The sequence below is a fragment of the Temnothorax nylanderi genome, unplaced genomic scaffold, assembly GCF_030848795.1.
Source record: "Temnothorax nylanderi isolate EJ_2023f unplaced genomic scaffold, tnyl_v1.0 TNYL_tig0041_pilon, whole genome shotgun sequence".
Classification (NCBI taxonomy): Eukaryota; Metazoa; Arthropoda; class Insecta; order Hymenoptera; family Formicidae; genus Temnothorax; species Temnothorax nylanderi.
The window spans coordinates 307422-328336 of record NW_027249103.1 but is presented as its reverse complement, the minus strand read 5'-3'; the positions used below and the strand labels follow the sequence as shown (position 1 = coordinate 328336).

At 35.2% G+C, this 20915-nt stretch overlaps 1 protein-coding gene across 1 annotated transcript in view; it reads left to right on the top strand.

The window, feature by feature from the left end:
• The window catches only part of Nachrbeta2 (nicotinic acetylcholine receptor beta2), an 87237-nt gene that overhangs the window by 40250 nt on the left and 26072 nt on the right, over positions 1 to 20915 (top strand). The window lies entirely within an intron of this gene.

Here is a 20915-nt window from a genome sequence, read left to right as displayed (position 1 = left end):
TCGTCAATTCTTATATTGAGTTATTAAGTATTTATCAAATATTATAATGACTTTTGTTTATGTAACAAAAAATATCACAGCATAAGAGTATGTATCTTTATTAATTAATTTGAAACACAAGAAGATAAATGTTATGATAAAAATGTCGATCAATTAGATTTATTTGTCTGATGTTAAACTCTCTACAGACTTCACATCCAATTTAATACTGGTCCGAGATAATCAATTCTATAATAGATTATTTTCTGTGCTCTATTTGTGGAAATACTAATTGGGAATAGTAATTAAAGCATATTTATCGCGACATCACGAGATGGTTCCGTATAATAAATATTCGTAAGGTGTCACGGCAAATCGTTGTCACAATCTCACATATAAATTAGACGAGAAGAGATTCGAGTGATAAGCCAAAGAGATTCTCGATCTCCCCTTCGTCTTCTTATAAAAAAAAGAGAAATGGTTAAAGATACGCGTTAAATCTTTGGCTGTTGATAAATGAATATGAGTCGTACGAGTAAATAAAAACGTAAAACAGTAAAGTAGATTTGAAACGTACAAAATTTTATTTTACAATGAATTTATAACTCAGGACATTATAATATTAGAAAATAAATATTTTGTGTGTTAGTAGATATACATGTAAAGTAATTAAATCCATTTTGAATATTTTAAAACTATCTTCTTTAATTCTTGTATATACAGATTCCTTTAATTACAATTTCAATTTTATCGTAGAATTAATTATGTTTTGATTTTAAACATTGATAATAATTATAGAATTTATTCGAGAGATTGTTCGGGCTTCTTGAATTTGCATTGTTCTAATAAAGGATTAAGAGCAATTTCAAACTTGTTCTTCCTCTACTTCATTGTAATTCGATTCCGACGCGGCATTAAACAAAGTGCTTAATTACATCACATCCCTCATAGCACACCCGCAGTCGGACGTAACCGCGCCGCGCCCGGAACTCAAGAAGCGCGTCGTTAGTTTTGTCCATGAAATATTCATTCGCTACCGACAAATATCGAGGACGACTTTTCATCCTGCGGGAGGGCCGTAATTTTCGACCGGCCGATGAGTTATGTCCGTCGGCCTAATGAGCCACGCATAATGGAATAACTGATCCACCCTTTTTTTCTCCCGACCTTCCGGTTCTTTTTTACACAGCCTTCGGCCACGAATTACTCCGCTGCAACTAATGAACAATTCCTTCTGGACGCTCTCTGTGCGTTCCATCACACATTACGCGCATGGCAGCTTGCGAAATTCTATTCCCTGCGGTTACCTCTTCGGACGTCCTTTGAGATTAACTGATGTAATCTACAATAACCGCTGCAGTATTGGAATATACTTTTTAGCATTGCAGGAGCAGTGTAATGAAATACATTAATATAATTGTATTTATAAGTGTACAATAAGATTACGACGTTACGATGTGTAATTTATTTCGTTACGTCGTTTTGATCTGTTTACTTGACAGAAATGTATCAAATGATATTAGCAAATACTACTAATTTTGCTATTTAGTTGCAGACATATATCAATCCATATTAAAAATTGATCTGTAACAAAAAGAGTATTTGCACCGTCATCTTTTCTGATATAATTTTGTACAAAGAAGAATCATATATATTGTTACACATGCAATGTCCTTTATTTAATATACAATACAAATAGAAATAAAATATAATCTAATAGAAGTACTTCGTAATCTTTTTGCTTATAAAGTGATTTCAAACAAGATAACGTACGCAAGTACTTTCTTTGTTCATGTAACTTTGTATAACTTAATTGTTTTCATATTCTGATGTATAACTCCAGATGTGAAATGTTATTGTTACGTCATTCTAATTGGAGATTTAAGCGAGAGATTATATGCCTTTCAGAACATGCATAAACGAGTTTATGTTTGTTACCTGGAAGTTAGCCGGGCCGGTAAACGTGATTTTTTTCCTGAAAACGCGCGACTTTCAATATAAATCACGCACTTAGCTCACCAACGACGATTCGGTACAAGCAGCGCGCTGTAAATTCAACGGGAACAAAATAAAAAGGTGCGGCATCGGGTATAATTCGAGTATCGCCCGGGCATGCACTCGACACGGGGTATCTCGCATAACACGTCTGAGGAGGAAAGGAAGCGGGCATTCGAAACCGCAGAGTGCGATGGGACCGAGATGAGATGGTAATGGAACGATTTCCACAACGTCGTCATCGACTCTCGAGCCCTGAGAAAAATCGACTAATTCGAACGATCGGGAGAACGCGAGGTTTACCGCGTGTCTCGCTCCGATATCGAATAAAAGAACGGAGAGCGGCGCAGAAAGAAGCCGAAGCGGCGCGAGAGAAAGAGATCGACTGGCTCGTATCTCGCACCTGGCAATTCTCTGCTTCCCGTCTCCGTCTTTCTCGTTGCACCTCGCGTGGCTCGTCTCCCGTTAACGACCTGAAATCAAAACCGGCTACCAGATCCTTCCACTTTTTTCGATTATTATAATGCTATATACACCACGACACGCCAGGGTACGTCTTGAGCTAAATGCTATTATTTCTCGCGTTCTTCTTTTACCTTATGGCTAGTTTTTTATCTCGGCGAGAGGGAAAAGCAATCTTCGGAGATTATGCACGAGGGAAGGCGCGAGCGTCTCTGAAGGATGTCGTGGAAGGATTAGACTTGTTGGATGTGAGTACTCAACGCTTCTATCCAATTATCCTTCGAGACTTATAATACAGAATAAACAGATTAACATAGATACGGTATACTGTTTTATTGTTGGAGACTTGATAGTTCCAAGCTCCATATTCATATAATTCAAGTCAGTCTACAAAGTAAATATATTATCTAAAAAATGTTAATCGTTTTTTTTTATTAAAGCGAAGTAATTTCCTTATATTCTTTTCTATAGTCTTTAATTTATAATATATTAAAGTCACGTCATTCAAATGTTATCTCATCCAAGCGTATCTTAAATCGTGAGTGTTGAAAAAATTCCGGAAGTTGCGAAAGATACAGCATACAGTGTACACGGTAGCCGGTTTTACTCCAAGCTTTAAGCCAGTGTTTACGTGAAACTATGTTTTTCCACGATAATTCATGAGCGTTACCGGTTTTGCAAGTTGTTAGCGCGATATGCAACCTTTTAATAGACCAATGCATATAACGGCTGTTAAAAAAAATTAATAAATTTCATATTCTTTGTAAATTCAGAAATTTTAGCTATTGCTGATTCATAATTTAGCTCCGTTAGCTTCGTTTTACATGATTTTTCGCAATTTACACGGGAATTCATACAGGTGATGTAACAGTATCGATTTTTATTCAGACCACTGATTCAACTTGTAACGAGTCTGGATGACAACTTCAATATTTCAACATTTAAATATTGATTTTATAAACATCGAATTTATAAGAATTTATCTACCAAGAATTAAATCGCTATTTATTATTTTATGATTTATCTAGATATAACTGTCGCAGTTATAATAAACATTTCCCAGATGCTTATTTGCAAATTAAAAAATGTCACGCAGGCCGTAAGGAGAGAAGATTATTCGTAAAAGGAAAACAGTAAATCGATAAATTGTTTGCCCAATGCGCGAGGAGATAAAACGATAAAAGGCGGAACAGGAATAAAAATTCAAGCGACTTACAAAAGACTATTACTGATCCTACTCGACTTAAAATCTCGTCATGGCTAAATCTGATTATTCGTGCTTCCCTTTTTTGAAGTATGACCTTAAAGAGTAGATCAGAGCCCTACTGAAAATCCATAGGATTTTCATTACGCCTCATGGAAAATCAACTATTTTGAAAGATAGAATTTGCAATGTCCATGCAGGATATCGTTTTAACTTAATTGCTTGTTTGCTTCTTTAATTATTTAATAATTATCTCTCCTATTTGTCGCATTTAATATCGAATTTTTGCAAATTGCAAGAGAATACGCTTACAATTAAATTTTAGTAGATAAAAAATTATTTTACTCTTTAACAAGGATTGCAATCTTGTTTAGTAAATGCGCCAATTACCAAATATTCTGTTATAATTATATTTTTATGAGAATGTTAATAACATTTTTAACAATGCGATAAAAAAATATTGCGTAGAAGGTTTTTACATATATATTTCATCATTTTTTGTCGCTAACTCATGCTCTCTGATCATTATACAAGTCTATAAAGTCACTCGTAGCAAACCAAATCCAATTATTTGTCCCACAGCTAGTAAAGCCTTTTTTAAAGATCACCGATCGAGACGATCGTAGGATCTCGCCCTCTATCTCCGTCTCTTTCTCTCCCTCATTTCGCCTTTCTTTCTTTCCGCGCGACGACAAACGACTTCGTGCCCGAAGCAAACTCGATTACTCCTTGCTGGGTTGGTTCCTTGAGGTATCCGTCCCGAGGGACTCATTACGGGACGACTTCGAGTTCTGAATAACTCGAGCGAGAAATTTTACTGTTCTCGCGCTTTCGTCAATGACGAGATATCAAAAGCGATAATCCATTGAGCCTAAGTCACGTTAATTAACGACATATTTTCAGAGTATGCGAGCGTATCATCTTTAATCGCTCAAGGCGTCTTTCATCTATAATTTAATTCAACTTTGCCATATTATTCGCTTTTAGCTTGTGATAGTTTTAATGTACAATTTTGAATTTGTAATTAAATTCGTAATTTATAATTAAATTCGTGCCTTAATTTGTCTTCATCGGAGTTACGTGATGGCTTCTAGCGCGCTAGCGGCGGCGCCAACCGAATGCAATGGCATGCAGCTAACCACATAATGCATTTTTAATGCACGATCGATCGGTATATTTTTGCGTGTAATTTAATTCGTAATCTCATTATCGTAACTCGTCCCTTTGTTATCTATATTGCATTTTCCCTTTCTTATCTTTCTCTGAACAGCTTCGAATTAACATGCTTCAATACACTACTCAAGATTAGCGCACAATTTAGTCTCATCTCATCTAGCATTAGTGCCTTGAGATTGCGATGTGAATAGAGACTGTACTCATTATTATGCAGCAAAATACTTTTCCTTTTAATCTTTCCTTCAGAAAGCTCAACTTGCAGTTAGAACGAAAGCTTACCTTATAAATGTATCGCCATTTAAAACTTTTCTTTAGTCAGAAAAATTTTTAAACGCAATGAGAAAACTTTATTTCCAATCAATGCACCGCAACTTATGCACAATGGACTTTCGAGATTATTTCGCTTAAATGAAGAATTCTGTATAACCAATCGACAGCCAGTAAAATGCAGCCGACAAAATCACAGCGAATTCAACCGAAAATAAAATCAAAAGCAGTATGCACCGCAGGCATGTTCCATAGCATCTCGCCGAAAGGCCATAATTTTGCCCATCGAGCCTTGATAAAAAGCCTCGGGCGCGAGGGTGGGCGCGGGGAAACGAGGGGGAAGGGACAGGGCGCAGGTATTAACCGGATGTCATGGAATTGTTGGGGATCACGTGCGCGTGCAAGCGCGCGATCGCAGGACGCTCTGTAAAATATCGCTGCAAATTGGAACTGGCACACAATGAGGCACGGTTTAACAATGCGTTTGATTTGAATCGAAACGTCATGAAAATAATCACATCGCCAGCGGGACCACTCGAATTAATGGTCGGTATCCCCGGCACGTCCCCGGCGCATCTCTCCACCTCTCCTTGTTATTTCCGTCCTTGTCGTCGTCGTCGTCGTCGTCGTCGTTTGCGCACCCGACACAAGAGAGCGAGAACCTCAGCGAGACGACGACGACGACGACGACGATGGCGACGACGAGGACGACGAAGACGAATTTATCGAAAGTACTCGCGCAGAATACGTAGAAGCGTCGTGGTGGCCGCGCATGCCTCGGCTGCTTTGTTCTGCGAAAGCAAACACCGAGAAGATGAAGCGTTCATCACCGGGACGATTTATTTTGCGCGCCGCCGCGGAAAATGACTGGTGCGCACGTTCCGATCCTTTCATTCTTTCGGATTTCGCGCGAGTCATCGGGACGGAACATATTCGGGCACTTCCGGTATGTGTGCGCGACGTATTCTCTCTATTCATTGCGTATCTACAAACCGGGCTTTCATAATGTCACGCTCGGAAATTATTGTAGGATCTTTACCATCGATTCGAAATTAAACATCATCGAGAGACTGAATATGTTTGAAAAATTAGCATTACCGTTGTCTCGGCAATATTAATATTATCGGGAAATTTAACGTATGTATTTGGCCAAATTAATTATTGGAAGAAAAGAATATTTCTTTTATAATTTATTTTCATTTGTCCGATTTCCAATTAAATTGGTGAACAATAATTTTAATTAAATTTCGAGATATAAAAGTGTTGTAAAGAAGGAAATAATACTAGATATATATACTGGAAAAATGCATATATTTTATAGATAAAGTATTAGATATAATAAAATGTGATTAATTAGATGTATTTATTTATTATTATTATTTTATAAATATTATAAATTTTTGATCTTATAAATAGATCATACTTAAGTAGATAAGACTTATGAGTAAAAATGCTACTAGATAATAAACTAAATAATAAAACGAGTATTTATTATTTTAAATAATTATTTTGGAAGATCATTAAATACAGTGTAGAGATAAAATAGAAGTAATTTTTAATTATGCGTTTCGTACATTTCTGCCATTTAATCATATGTATCATAAATATAACAACAGTATTGAATTTATATATTAATACGAGAGCTGTGCCGGACCATTATTTTCGAGACAAATATGATTGCATTTTATACGAATTTGAAATAACGCGACAAATTACTCTGGGAGAAAAGTTAGTTTTAAATTATGTAAGTTCTGAATTATACGAGATCTTTAAGAACACATCCCTCGTATAAAAAATGCGAACGTTCTGTATATCATTATGTAACCACGTACTGAGTGTCTCAATTTCACCATTTCTTCTTTTAACGGTAGATTCTTTTGAAAAATTTGCAGTACTTTCTCATAGTAAAAAAGAAGTTGATAGAGGGCCATCGTCAATCTTAACTTTTTAATTTTCTATGTTAAATATCTTGGCAATTAAACTACAAATTAAATTTCTTAGCAATTAACAAGTAAACGAGTTTTTCCATCCATTTACGCTCTTGAAACTTAAAGCTTTAAACCGTTTTACTTTCAATGTTGAATGTGTCCTCAATAATAAGTCATTCATCAAATGATCGTTGGGGAAAATTTGATTTTAAATTCCTTAAAAGGAATTAAAGGGCATTAAATCTAAATACTTACAATAATGATGATAATAGTAAGAATAATAATGATGTAATGTAATCATATAAAGTTAATAGTAATCAATTTATCATCAACCCAAACATATTCATATCTGTCGTACATGAAATATTCATTTCTGGTTTCTAAAAAATTAAATCTCTGTAAATAATGTTTTTGTTTCTACATATTATTGATATATTGGATTGATATTTTTTTAGCTTCTGTATAAGCATATTCCTACTTGTTACGTGTAGTATCTGTCAAAGAAAATGCAGCATTTATTAAACAATTGCGACCAATTCAACGACAGAGAATTACGCAATCGAAAGATCTGCATACATTAACACGCTTCGGACTGAAGATGCTAAGAAGATTAGGAGTTTAAGGATTAAAAGGATTAAGAGCTTGATGTCGGACGATATTTTGAAACGGCAACGCGTTCTATCTTCAGTTAAATGCGATTTCAGAATGTATTAATTCGTTGAGGCATTATGCTTTTACGGAACAAAATAATATTTCAATATCTTGAGTACATGTAATTTTTATTCTGTTTTTTAAAAAGATCTTTGTATGACACTCATATATTTAATTAACAAACAAATGCATGCTGAAGAAATATTATCCAAATTATTGAAGATTACTATTGTCATATAAATTATTGTGTGTATGCAAGTATATCAAGATATTTTAAATGCGTATTTTTAAACATTTTTTAGAACAATTATATTGTGTGTGCTCCAGACATCTATTATTAATTAATTTAAAGTATTTATTATAAACGAGAAATGGTATATTTTACAATATAATAATTAAATAATTACGAGTTTCTCAACTCGTTAATCAAGCAAAGCGTACTAGCAATAATTTACTCATTACTTTATAAAGTAATTTAATATTTGTTTTGTGTCTCGTTAAACATGTGTCGCAAGTAAAATATAGTAGTTATCTCTACTATTTTACTATTATTATTGCAATATAACTTGAGATTCACTTACATATAATTTAATATTCTTTTTTATAAAACTTTTTTATAAAAAATTTTGAAAATTTTTTTGTAAGAGAAACTGAATTGCGATTTAGTTATTAGCATGCTTAGACAATACAATAACGAGAAAGGTAGTGCAAGCTTATATATCTGAATTATAAAATCTATATTTTCAGATATATATTTTCACTCTTCTATTTAGTTTTGTAACTCAAATTTATATCACTTTCAACGTTTCTTTCATAAATTTCGCAATATATTATTTTTCCAAGGAACGTCCATCTATCAAATTAGATTTTTAGTTAAGTGTAAGATATGCGCAGCATATCACTTTCGGCAGCAGTTTGTGTGTGTTATCTAACAAGAAAATTAATCCTGACATTCCCGCAATCTCCGGCGCGCGTTTGCCGAATTATCCGGGATCGAGGCGAGGCTCGTGAATTATTTAAAAAGTCGATAACATTGGAAGAGAAGCGGCGGGCGGGTTTCGCATTCGGGACGAGACTCGCGTGTTTTTCCCCTGGCGTACGCAAACGTTTCGTTACCACTCGGAAAACATGAGCACATCCGCATGTTGCAAACAAAACGAATGGCAAGATTTTTTTTTTTTTTTTTTTTTTTTAGTAGTAGTACGGACTATTTCATCAAACCGTTACCAATCCTTTGTCTCTCTCTCTCTCTCTCTCTCTCTCTCTCTCCTCCTCCTCTTTTCCTCTCTTTGTTTCTCTCGCTTTTCGTCTTTCTCAATCGCCTGGTTTTTATTGGCAACGGGCCATGAATATAAAATTACCCCAATGGGGTACATTTAGCTCTTTGCCAGGCTCCGCTAATTTACCTCATGACGAAGTTCCATTCTCGCCAAGCACTCCCGATGCGCGCGTGTTCGTTCCGATTGTCTCACCGCACCCTTTAGATGGCCTCTTACTAAATTTTAGACATTCCGTCGGGGAATAAATTTCCAAACCGCGCGAAGAGTGAGATGTAAGTGCTTCTAGATCAATAACGTTTACGTAGGCGATGCAGGATTGGACAAAACTGTTAAAATTTTAATTAATTATGGATAAACAGTAATCTCTCTTAAAAAATAAAGCTTACAAATAATTCTTTATTAATAACATATGCATCCTTTTATTAAGAAACTTTTATCGTTACCTACACAATTTATATCTCTGAATATATTGGAATAATAAAACCCTTTTACGATTCTTTTACAACGACTGAAATACTATACATTAGACATAAAATGATATGAAGAAAAATGAACTGAAAATGTGTAAAAAGAACACGAAAAAACCTACAAGCAAAAACGTCTCTATACACAATTTTTTCGTGCATTATGTGAAAGGATAGATTACTTTCTTCTGATATCACGGCGGCTGTATCCATCTGGATTATTATTTCGCTACGGTGTTTATGCAGGTTGCCTTGCTTTATTTCTTACCGCCGTTTGTTTCTTTTTTTTCCCTAAGTTCTGACTTCCCTGTAACAGTTGCATCCAGTCATCAAGCCTTACAGCGTGATTATTATCACACCGTTCTCTTTGTGAGGGCGGCGCCATTCAAATAAATCAAGAAACTCGCTGCTCCTTAATCATATCGCCAACTTTAGTTACTTATTTCTTCACGCTTTTCGACTGCGTACCGACGGATACTTTTAGATATTCCGTTTGAAAAAGTTGATTATTTGTCCCACTAAATAGAGCATTTTCTTATAGAAATATAATACAAGATAAGCATTAAGAATTAACATGTAAAATTAGTCTAGTTTTACATCTTATTTACGCTTCTACAATGTATTTACTTTTAACAGTGATGGCCACAAGTCGATTTTAATCGAAAAGAAAAGATCGCGCTTTACGCGCGATACGTGCGATTAATTAACTTTGCGCACGCGAGGGCGATATTAAAAGCGCTTCCATGTCTTAAATATTCTCTCTTCTCGCGCGAGCGACGCCAACGGAGGAAAGTTCATTACGCATTCGCGAATATATCTCGCATTGTGCCGAAACAATAGCGGAGGCCGGTAACAAAGAATGGGTATGCTGAGAAAAAAATCTCGCGAAAGAAGTCCGAACGCGCTGGAATATAATAATCCCAGAGGTATAATGCAGCTTTGTAACAATTTACTTCTCTCCATGGCGCCGGCTACAAAATAGTGCCCATGATGGAGAGTTTAAAGGTTCAGTCGGCGATAGTCGTGTCCGGTTATCGGGCAATCTCGTAAACACTGCCCCCAAGGAGCTACTGTCATAATAGATATAAATGCCGATTACATCGTTGGCTAAATATTTGCATGCTGTTGCGAATTGCGTTCTATGTAATACAATTTTAACATAAATTTGATTATGAAAAGGTCTCTCTCTCTCTCTCTCTCTCTCTCTCTCTCTCTCTCTCTCTCTCTCTCTCTCTCTCTCTCTCTCTCTCTCTCTCTCTCTCTCTCTCTCTCTCTCTATCTCTCTCTCCTCTCTCTCTCTCTCTCTCTCTCTCTCTCTCTCTCTCTCTCTCTCTCTCTCTCTCTCTCTCTCTCTCTCTCTCTCTCTCTCTCTCTCTCTCTCTCTCTCTCTCTATCACTTCCTCGCATGCATGCCATGTAAGTAATTATTTCGCCTCGCTATGCTCACTGCAATGATGATTAAACCACACTTTCTCTTGTTGCGATGAATTTAATTGTTCTGTAGTAATTGATCATTTTAGTTTGACAGGAAAATTAATCACAATTAATTCTTTAATGTTGGATTATTGAAATATTTCACAACAGTTGAAAATTTTTATATCGTATACGAAAAATCCAATTAGTAAAAATAATCTTTTTAATTGTTCTAATATTTGTGAGGAGATATCATGTAATAGTATTGTTTTTTTACAAAGATTTTATGAAAACTAATATTTTTAATAACGAAAGACTTTCTTGAATCTTTCTATTTCATACATGATTAACTTTGTTTTTCTGTTTAAATTATGTAGAACAATACTGACAGTGGGTACTGCAAAATAAAATACCAGACGAAACACACGAACCGAGTGCAAGAATTTAGCGGATTAACGAAGTTTCGTAGGATTAACACGCTCTTCATCTCTTCGATCACGTTTTATACAACAATATAAATAAATGTTTAGTCAGTAAAGTGCTGTGCAGTTCAATCGGCGTTTTCAATCGGAGGAAAAATTCTCTAAGAGACGTGCAGCTTTCCTAACTTCCGCGCGCAATCTCCATAATCCCGAATCCAGACAGTAGTGATTCGCCTCACCTTCGTCCACACGCATACGTTCTCGTGCACGCGTGTACATCATCCAGCCGTACGCTCGGGTTCCTTACGAAGCGCCGAGCACACATCCGCCCGGCGTATTCTCAGTCACGGTCCTGATTAGCCTAATAGAAAACACAAACACGACCTTAATGTATACCATCGATATATCATCCGCACATCTACCTCTCTGAAATCTCGGCGCCCGGTTACGCTGCACTAAAAAAAAAAAAAGAGAGAGAATGGAAACTAGGTTAACGCGAAATAATACGGTTCTTTCTACGCGTGTTTCCGTGTGCGTTGTCGAAAAAAAGAGACCTTTTCCAAAGAGAGAAGATATTGGTGTAAAAGATTTCCTTTTTCACTGAGAACTGAAGGGATATGTTTTTATTGTACAAAAACGTAAATAGCCAAAAATCCGTGATTATAATAAAATACAGTAGAATAATATAATAACATAATTTACGGGACAAGTTAATTTTTTTCGTTTAATTGCTCTCTTAATTTTACGCAAAATATCCTAAGTATTATAATTTTTGCGGAAAGAGGAGAGTAAGTGAGATTATTTAAGAGGATAGAAACTAGAAAATGGCATATATATAGAGGCTGCTGATTCACTTTGCGCGCATACGAGCTATTGAGTGGCATTCTCCATCGAAAATTGAAGCAAGTTTTCCTCCGAAATTTAATTGCACGCCATTTTTGCGACAGGTTTTTACCACTTTTATAATTTACAACGATAAAAAATTTTAAGCATATAAAAAATTAGTAATAACAATGTTCAGTATGAGCATTTTAAATAATTAGAGGACAAATAAAAAAATATGTGTGCATCGCTCCTGATTGTGCAGTTATCACTCAAAAAGATATTTTGCAATAAAATATGAATAAAGCGCGTTTTTTGTGTGTATGTGTTTTTAGTTACGTAAATCGTTAAGAAAGAAAAATTAGTTTAACGATTATTACAAACTATTTATGTAACACCAATCCAAATGTTTTTAAGTCATCTTAAGTATAACCACTAGTATTTATTAAAGATGAATATACATAGAAGACTATTTGCTTTACGATATGGATTCAGTGGTTCTAATATAACACAAAGGAGATTATTACGACGCATTGGAATTGGATAGCTCCCGGCTATCTGCATTTCCTGCAATCTCGCAATCAAGCAGTACTTGAGCTAAAATTTTGAGCTTTCGATGAAGTTTATTAGCATATATCATTGATTACTTTCATTAATGTTAAATTCCGTTCGATATTTCTGTTTCTAGACACGTACTAGGAAAGATTAACATGAAACAAATATTAATTAAACATTTTAAAGTAAATATACATATTTTACTGACAAAATAATAAATATAGCCTAGCAATTGTTATTTATATAAAGCCATAATTGGAAAATATTGTAGCATATTTTTTAAATATTGGTTGTTTTCTATATTATTTTTCATTTTTATATCTATTAAAGGAAAGAGAAGAAATAATTGGAAAGATAAAACTTATGGTAAAATTAATTCATTAATTAATTAATGAAAAAAATCTAAAAATGAATATTTTATATTTTTATTTCTTTATGCTTACCTCTTTAACATTTATAACATCAATGCTGACACAAAATGTATTCAATATCTGAATTATTATATTGAGATACATACGTTTGTGTGTGTGTTTGTGTGTCTGTGTAAAGATATTTTATGTATCCTATTTTATTTTAACATACACTAATGAAACTTTCGGATGTCTTGCATATATACCAATATTACATTCTAATGCTTAAAGATTAATAATAATGTCATGTAATTATAATTTTATTTTTGTATTTTTATAGTAAAAATAAGGTGTTTAAAAAAATTTTGACAATACAATTATATGTCGTAAAGTAGCCGCATTAACTCTTAAATTGTCTCTTAATGGCCATACGAATTCTTTCCTAACTTTGCATTGTGTTTGAGTATATAGCATAAGGTAGCTACGCCCTTGCAATCAGGACGTATATACTTACGAGGCGATCGCGCACGGACTTAAATGTGCGACAATGCGAAGCGGAGAAGAGCGCCGTGTCCTTCTTTCTTGCGTAATTCCGAAAACCGTAACCGCGAAAATTTACAGCGGCTCGCCCACGGAATCCCGGCGATTGCGGCGCGCCTTAAATCCCGCGAACACGATAGTCCGGGATTTTCCAATCATAGGGGGGAAGTATTCGACGACGTGTTTTCCAGCACTCTTCGGAAATTGCACGGCGAAGCCAGCGTATTTTACATCGGGCATCGTTCACGATGTAACCAATTCGCCGCGGCGCCAACTTTCGTAATTTACGCCGATATTATTCCCGAGCATTCGCTCGCCGAAGAGAGGTTTCAGTGTGACCGATCCACGGACCCTTCTTCTCGTATACCTCACGAGTTTCGATATCCTCGTGATAACACGCGAAGCGAATATGTATTTGCGTGATCGTTGCGCGAAAAGGTCCACGCTCGGTGCGACACGGGAAACTCCAGCCGGAAAACCGCGCGCATCTCGCCGCGCCGCGCCGACGGAAATTCGTAAATTTCATAGGAGTTTTATGAGGATGAAAATTTCACCTGCAAAAGTAACAGTCGCGCGCGGTAAACGTGTTCCAGCTAAGCTTTATCTGGGCAGTCACGTCGTGAAAATCCGCGAAGCTCTTGGGCTGACTTTAATGAGTACAAAGGATTAGGATGTCACTGGCCGAACAAAACGTGGCATTTCTACATGATTTATTTTTATGTAAAACTATACTAAGATAAGAATTTAGCGACGTTACGAGCTATCTGTACCCTTTTATGCTTTATTTTATTCGGATTTAAACAAGCTGCGCGCAAATTTCCACAAAGTGATTTTGATTGTTACGAAGTTCGCAAAATAAGACTGGCATGTATATTTAAAATTGAAAACGGAAAACTTAGAAATAATAATATAATCTTAAAAAATAATAACCACTTTCTTTGTTTTTTTTTCTAAAGGGAAATTGATAAAGAAGATTAATTGCTCTTGAGAATTCATATTATAATGATGTACATACATACATTGAAAGTTAATGTTTAGTAAATAAATGTGTCGTGTGATGTCGGTACATCTTATCATGTTTTTATAACATAACATCTTCAGCCCCTTTTATCTCTTCAATTAGGTATATTAAACATTTAGGCAATATCCCTTTAATAATATTTTTGTCAATATTTACATTTAACATGTTATATTTGAAATTTGAATGTTGTATACTGGACAGTCGCGCTTCACAGAAAAATATTTTAAAAACTGGAAAATAATGCTTTTGCTGGAATATTTTTTCTCTAAGTAATACTTTCCCAAGGAAAATATTGTATCTCTTTTTGAAAAAATATTTTTAAACTGTCTCATAACAAGCAGCACATAAAAAATTCTTTATTGCGAATACCATTATTCGTAGATAAAATACTTAATTTTTAAACAAATTTTTAAAAAATTTAAATTACCTCAAGCTTGTTCTAATTGGACGAAAGTTAATATAAAAAAATATAATAATATAAAGAATTTAATATCCATGTTCAGACAATTTGGTAGTTAATTAACAGACCTGTAATTAATCTCGAATATATCATTAACAATCACATACGAATACTTTCTACAGCGTTCAGTTATTTTTATAATAACCATAAATTTATAACAGCAAAATATTTTTTCGTATATTTTTTTAAATGTCTTACGCTAGTTTGCGACAACATTAAAACACGTAGAAAGATAAAGTAAGGAAAAATATTAAGCCTGGCACGAAATGAAGAACGAGCCTCACCAGCTCCAAAAACAGCGATATCTTTCGTCATTGCTATCTCCAGCACCAAAGTTGTCGCGACCTTTGAGAGCTTATGTCAGACAGGAAGAACTCGACGCGTCTCTTCACTCGTCTCTTTGCGCTCTTAGACTAATAAAGACGCGTACACAAGTCGCGCAGGAAATGAAACTACCGGCAGGAGTGGCGGAGATAGCTCGCTACAAGATTCCTTATTGTTTTTAGGATACCCGCGAGACATTGAGGGAGACGTTATTATGACACGTGCGAGCAGCAGCTTCTTTATTAAAATTTAATAAATAATGCCGCAAGAAAATGGGCTATTAAGATAAGTTTTTAAACTGCTTGTCCGCGACCAATAAATCATCCCCCTCTGCTCTTTATGCTAAGAAGCCGGCGGCGTGCCGGCGGAATGGTAAATGATGAAGATGGATCAAAATTGCTATTGCGCGTGTCACGCGCCCTGTTTCTTTGTCGCGTCGCGCTGTAAACAAGATTTTATTGGAAAGTCGCGCCAGGTTTATTCTTACTTCTTGCTTTAATGCCCCGTGGAATTGCGTAGGAGAGACAAATGGTTCCAGGCATAGACGTGTCGTAAAGTATATCGTGACGTGAGATAAGTTAGGAGACGCATAGTATCATCCCTCAACCCGATTCTATATTCTTGTATCTAATAAAATATACATGAGCCGAGATTAATGGCGGCAATAGACGATAATATTTCCCGAAGTTAGGAATTCATTTTGAAAATATCTAGTATAAACTTAAGTGCTTTCGTGCCTTTTGTATACACGCGTGCCTTACTTTATATGTATATTATTACTCTTACTATATATTTTTTCTCTCTGAAAGAGCTGTGCATTATTTTTTTGTATTATTCGCTTACATGCATGTTGTTTGTCAATATATAACTCTCTTCTTTTTATCTATATTAACATGCCTTTTTTTAGATAGGAAAGCCAAAATTAATTGCAAGCTTTATTTTTTTAATATATACATATAATTCAAAAAAATATATATATATATATATTCTGCATATTTAAAATAGCAATTTACATTTATCGATTATAATATATCTGCATATTGAAAGCAGAATAAATTACAAGAATGTAAGTGCAATATTATTAAATATTATTAAGCAGGTAATGTTTTTTTTTTTAATTTAAGAGCACCATTGAAAACCCATTTATAGAAATACTTAAAAACTGTTGCGCTTGTGGTGCAATTGAATCATAAATCTTAATTGTACCTACTACTTCTATTTGTTGTCTTCTCAATTTAATCGTCGACGTGTCGACGTTACTTTGCGGAGGGATTAATCCAGATTGGCCAAACCCTCTGGCCTTTTTCTCGAAGGCGCCGCGGCAAATGGAAAATACGACTAAGGTCGTGCTGCATTATAATTCAATCTCCGCGGTTTCTCGCCTCGCGGCAATAAATATTCAGCGTGCAGCGAAAACTCGTGTTAACGCTTATAAGTAAATCAGCGTCGCGGCGCGCCGAAGCGTGGACACGTGACTGGACCCGTGTCACCGCTGCTGCTTCTCATTGTCGGATTGTTTGCGAATTGCAATTGTTTCTCGACATTTCGTGCCCCTCGCCCTTCCCCCGTTACGCTCCCGAAGGGAGGAAATGCGCCTGCCGTTATCAGTTAATTCATATTGAACGATTGACAGCCGCTAAATACGGCCATATCTATCTCGCGATCCTTATTGTTTAGCGTCATTGTTCGTTTAATTGTCAAATACGATTCACTTTATAATAATAAATGTCAATTTATTTTATATCGCGCGTGTACCGCCAGATAATTTTTTGTTACACCATTCGTTGATCGTTAAAACGATTTATTTATTACACTCAACTAATCTTTATTGATTGTTCCTACCGCCGCCGGAAGCGTTCGCAGCCGTACATGTAAAACGCGCATCCACATATTTAAAATTGACAGACCGTACACAACGCGTTCCGCGAATATCTGTGTAACGATGATAGTAACATCAGATATTGACATTTATTCATGATACTGATATTTACGCACACACTCCGTGCAGTCTAAAATAGTTTTGTACGAAGTTTAACGCGATTTAATATTGAATGTGTTACTTAAAACGCTATAACAGAAAGTTGTTCTCAAATTAAAGAAAGTGAAGAAAAACTTCGCTTTCTTCGAAGATATTTTCTAAAGCTATCGTATGCGCATACCGACATTCTGACACTGAGTGCAAATAGAATGCAGCATAAGAAGGAGTAATAATGCCTTTTTTCAAAATGACATGACGATAAGTTATCTATACATTTATGCAGAAAATCTTCTGTAGAAACCTACAGCAGAATCTTTGATATAAAAAATCTTTTGATTTCAAACAAGCGTGAAATTTTCCCCATTAAAGGGGAAAGTCTGAATTACGACTGCAACAACTTTATTATTCATGTCGAATGGATCTGGATATATTAATTACCGTTCGCTTTCAGCTTGAATTACTTTTTGCTCACGATTCAACTTTGGAGAGCGGATGTAATACTGGCTACTATAAAGTTCATTCATATCAAGTGGAATGTAAACGACATGCGAAGAGAAAAAGGCGCATTCCTCAAGTGCAGACTGCATTCAGCCGGTTGAATGAAATTAATGCGTTTCCATGGTCGTTCGGCGATGTCCGACCCCCCCATCTTTAGGGAAAAATACTATTCTGCGCGACTTTGCAGAAGTGATGTTATATAAATCAGTGCCACCGTACAACATGATATGGAAGGCATACAAATAATATATACATAAAGAATCTCTTAGAGAAACACGTGTATATAACACGTGTGAAAGGATCTTTTATTAACAGAATTCCAACACAGTAACATAAATTAACTGTTTTCAAACAAATGCGTTTTTTATACTTAATGCTCACTGCTAAAACATGAATTAGTTTCGTTCAAACAACGTGTTTTTTTTTACATGATTTAACGCAGCGCTATAATTTCTCTCTTTTAATAATGAAGATAATTCCAACCTGACACGAGCGAAATGCGTTTTTCGTTAAAAACAAAAATTATAATAAAAGATTTAATTTTCCGGAAGAACACAAGGAATATGCTCCTGGCTGTTACTACTTTATTCAAATAACACCTGAACGTTTTGTTGTTTGCGTCACCTCTGGAAATTGCTGCACGACTTCCTTGAAAATTTCGACCGCGAAATTTATTTTTCCTAGAAAAGTTGTCCAAGGTATATGCACAGCATCGATAGATTATGCCCGCATGCAAGAAACGTACAATGGAGTCTCTGCGCCAAATCTTTTCGATCGTTCACACGGAATTTCTACTCGACAATCACGATGATCCTGGATTATGGAGCGAACGCGGACAATCGCGAGTGAAAACTTCGGCAATTCTCTAGCTGGTATTTTTGGCATGTTTTCACATTGCATTGTATATATACATATTTTTTTGACAGGCGTACGTAAGGAATGTATCACTTAACTGCACCTAAATAGCACAATTTGACATTATGTCTCGAATTATGATTATAATATAATTATGTAATTGTAAGTGGAGAAGTGTATATAGATAAAAAAATAATAAATTAAATTAATAAATAATATATAGATAGCAAACTGATGTAAAGTAAAAATGCGTTGTGCAAGTAAAGGCATAGTTAGCAAACGTAATTTATTGCATGTAGCCAAATATTTTATGCAATGATGGCTATGAATATGATAATGTAATAATAAATTTCTAATTATTTATTTAGTTAAACTAATAAACATATATAAATAGATATATAATTTACATAATTGAATATAACATAATCAACGATTAATAAAGACAATTGTTAAACTATACATATAGAACGAACCATCTATGAAATTATACAATGGTTAAACTATAAGTTTATAAAGTTAAGGAGATGCGGGAACGTCTTTTTATGTTGATAATCGATTCAAAATTTTTAATCAAATTTGAAATAATTAATAAATATATAATATATTCTATAGACGATAACTATAGAACTGCAATAGTGTAATAAATTTATTATAGATATGTATGCGAATATGTATTAATTGTTTTGAAATATGTCATAATGAAATGAAAGGAACAATATTTATAATTATAAAGATATGATTGCAAAATAACGAACAGAAGATACGTTTTTTGCATTAAATGGGACACCCTATAGCCAAGCGCCAAACGGAGAGCCGAAAAGTACCGCGAGAAAATCGAAGAGAATGATACGTAAGGAAGCGCCCAGCTCCGCCGGAAGTGGATGAATTGGCTCAAAGGCGATATGGCCTGAAAGCCTCAAAGAGGAGGATCCGGCACTCAGGGCGACATAGATTATTCATGTAATTCTGCACTCACTTTGCCTCGCGATCGATCAGTCACGGAACGATGCTCATCTGAATAATGAAATTCGAGGATTCCTTACGTCGATGACGCGACGGGGCCCGCTGAGATTTTCGAGTTCTCGAAACGCGAGTGGATTCGGCGGAATCCGCCGCTGAATCCCGGAACCTATCTCGGAGATCTGAAATTTAAAGATCTCAGGAGAGGGTACCCCGATTATAAATTAATTTCGATGAAAGCATTAGATTGAAAGTACGAATAAAAGAAGATGTATTTGCAAGGACTAAATTTCGAATATCTTTATAATTATTGCTTAGAATGTCAAATTCTTCACATTGTCGGGTTAATTTTTTTTCTATTGATGTTATATTTACGAAATTATTAAGTAAAATATTAATATATATGCGCCCCCTTGATAATTTCGATAATATTGTATAAAAACTAACAGAAATTTTATGTAAATAGAGTATAGAGTACAAATAATCATTAAAGAGAGTTATTTAATCCATTACTAAAATGCAATATCAACTTTAGATTGTTTTAATATTGTTGTTAAATTGATAATTTACTGACAGCGTGAACATTAACAATCTAAAGCTAAACCAGAGGAGTTACTGAGGCGTTATAGTTTTTACTAGGATTAAATCAAGTAACAATTTCATCATAAATTGCATTCAAATTGCTCCTTAATTATCTTTTAAATTTATAGCTGATGAATAAAGCGTTCTCATTCTTGATGCACAACGAAGGGGGAGAGGAGGTCTGCTTTAATAATGGGAGATTCGCATCTTTTCGAAATACGATAAGGAAAGTTTGATCTTATTTATTAATTTCAGTAAATTTTGCAATAAAAAATGATACGATGACGTCAATGTGGAGCAATTCTCAATAGCACTATTTCGTCATTAGGCTAACTCCATCCGTATATATTCCGTGCCTGTACTCACCCTCGCTGTCCTCTGCAGTCCAAATTAAGTTTACTGTACTTTGATGTTCTAGCTTAACAAGGTTCTGGGGTGCTGCTTTTGTTGCTTAGTGTCTGCACGATCGCATTCCTCGGCAGCTTACGCTGTTTGAAAACTTTTCTTTGAACTGCTCCAGCTGACAAAGAGAATTCTTTACGGCGTAGGATGAGAAAAATCGACGATTGCGATCGACCGATCGCCCACTAATCACCCGCGTTTCGTTGTGATTTTCGTCGTGGCAGGGAGTACGGGTGTGATAAATTGTTTTCGCTCGAAACGAAAATTAAAGGTGGAATCGTCGGTGCGGCGGAAAAAAATTAACGTAAAAAAAATTTTACAATGTGC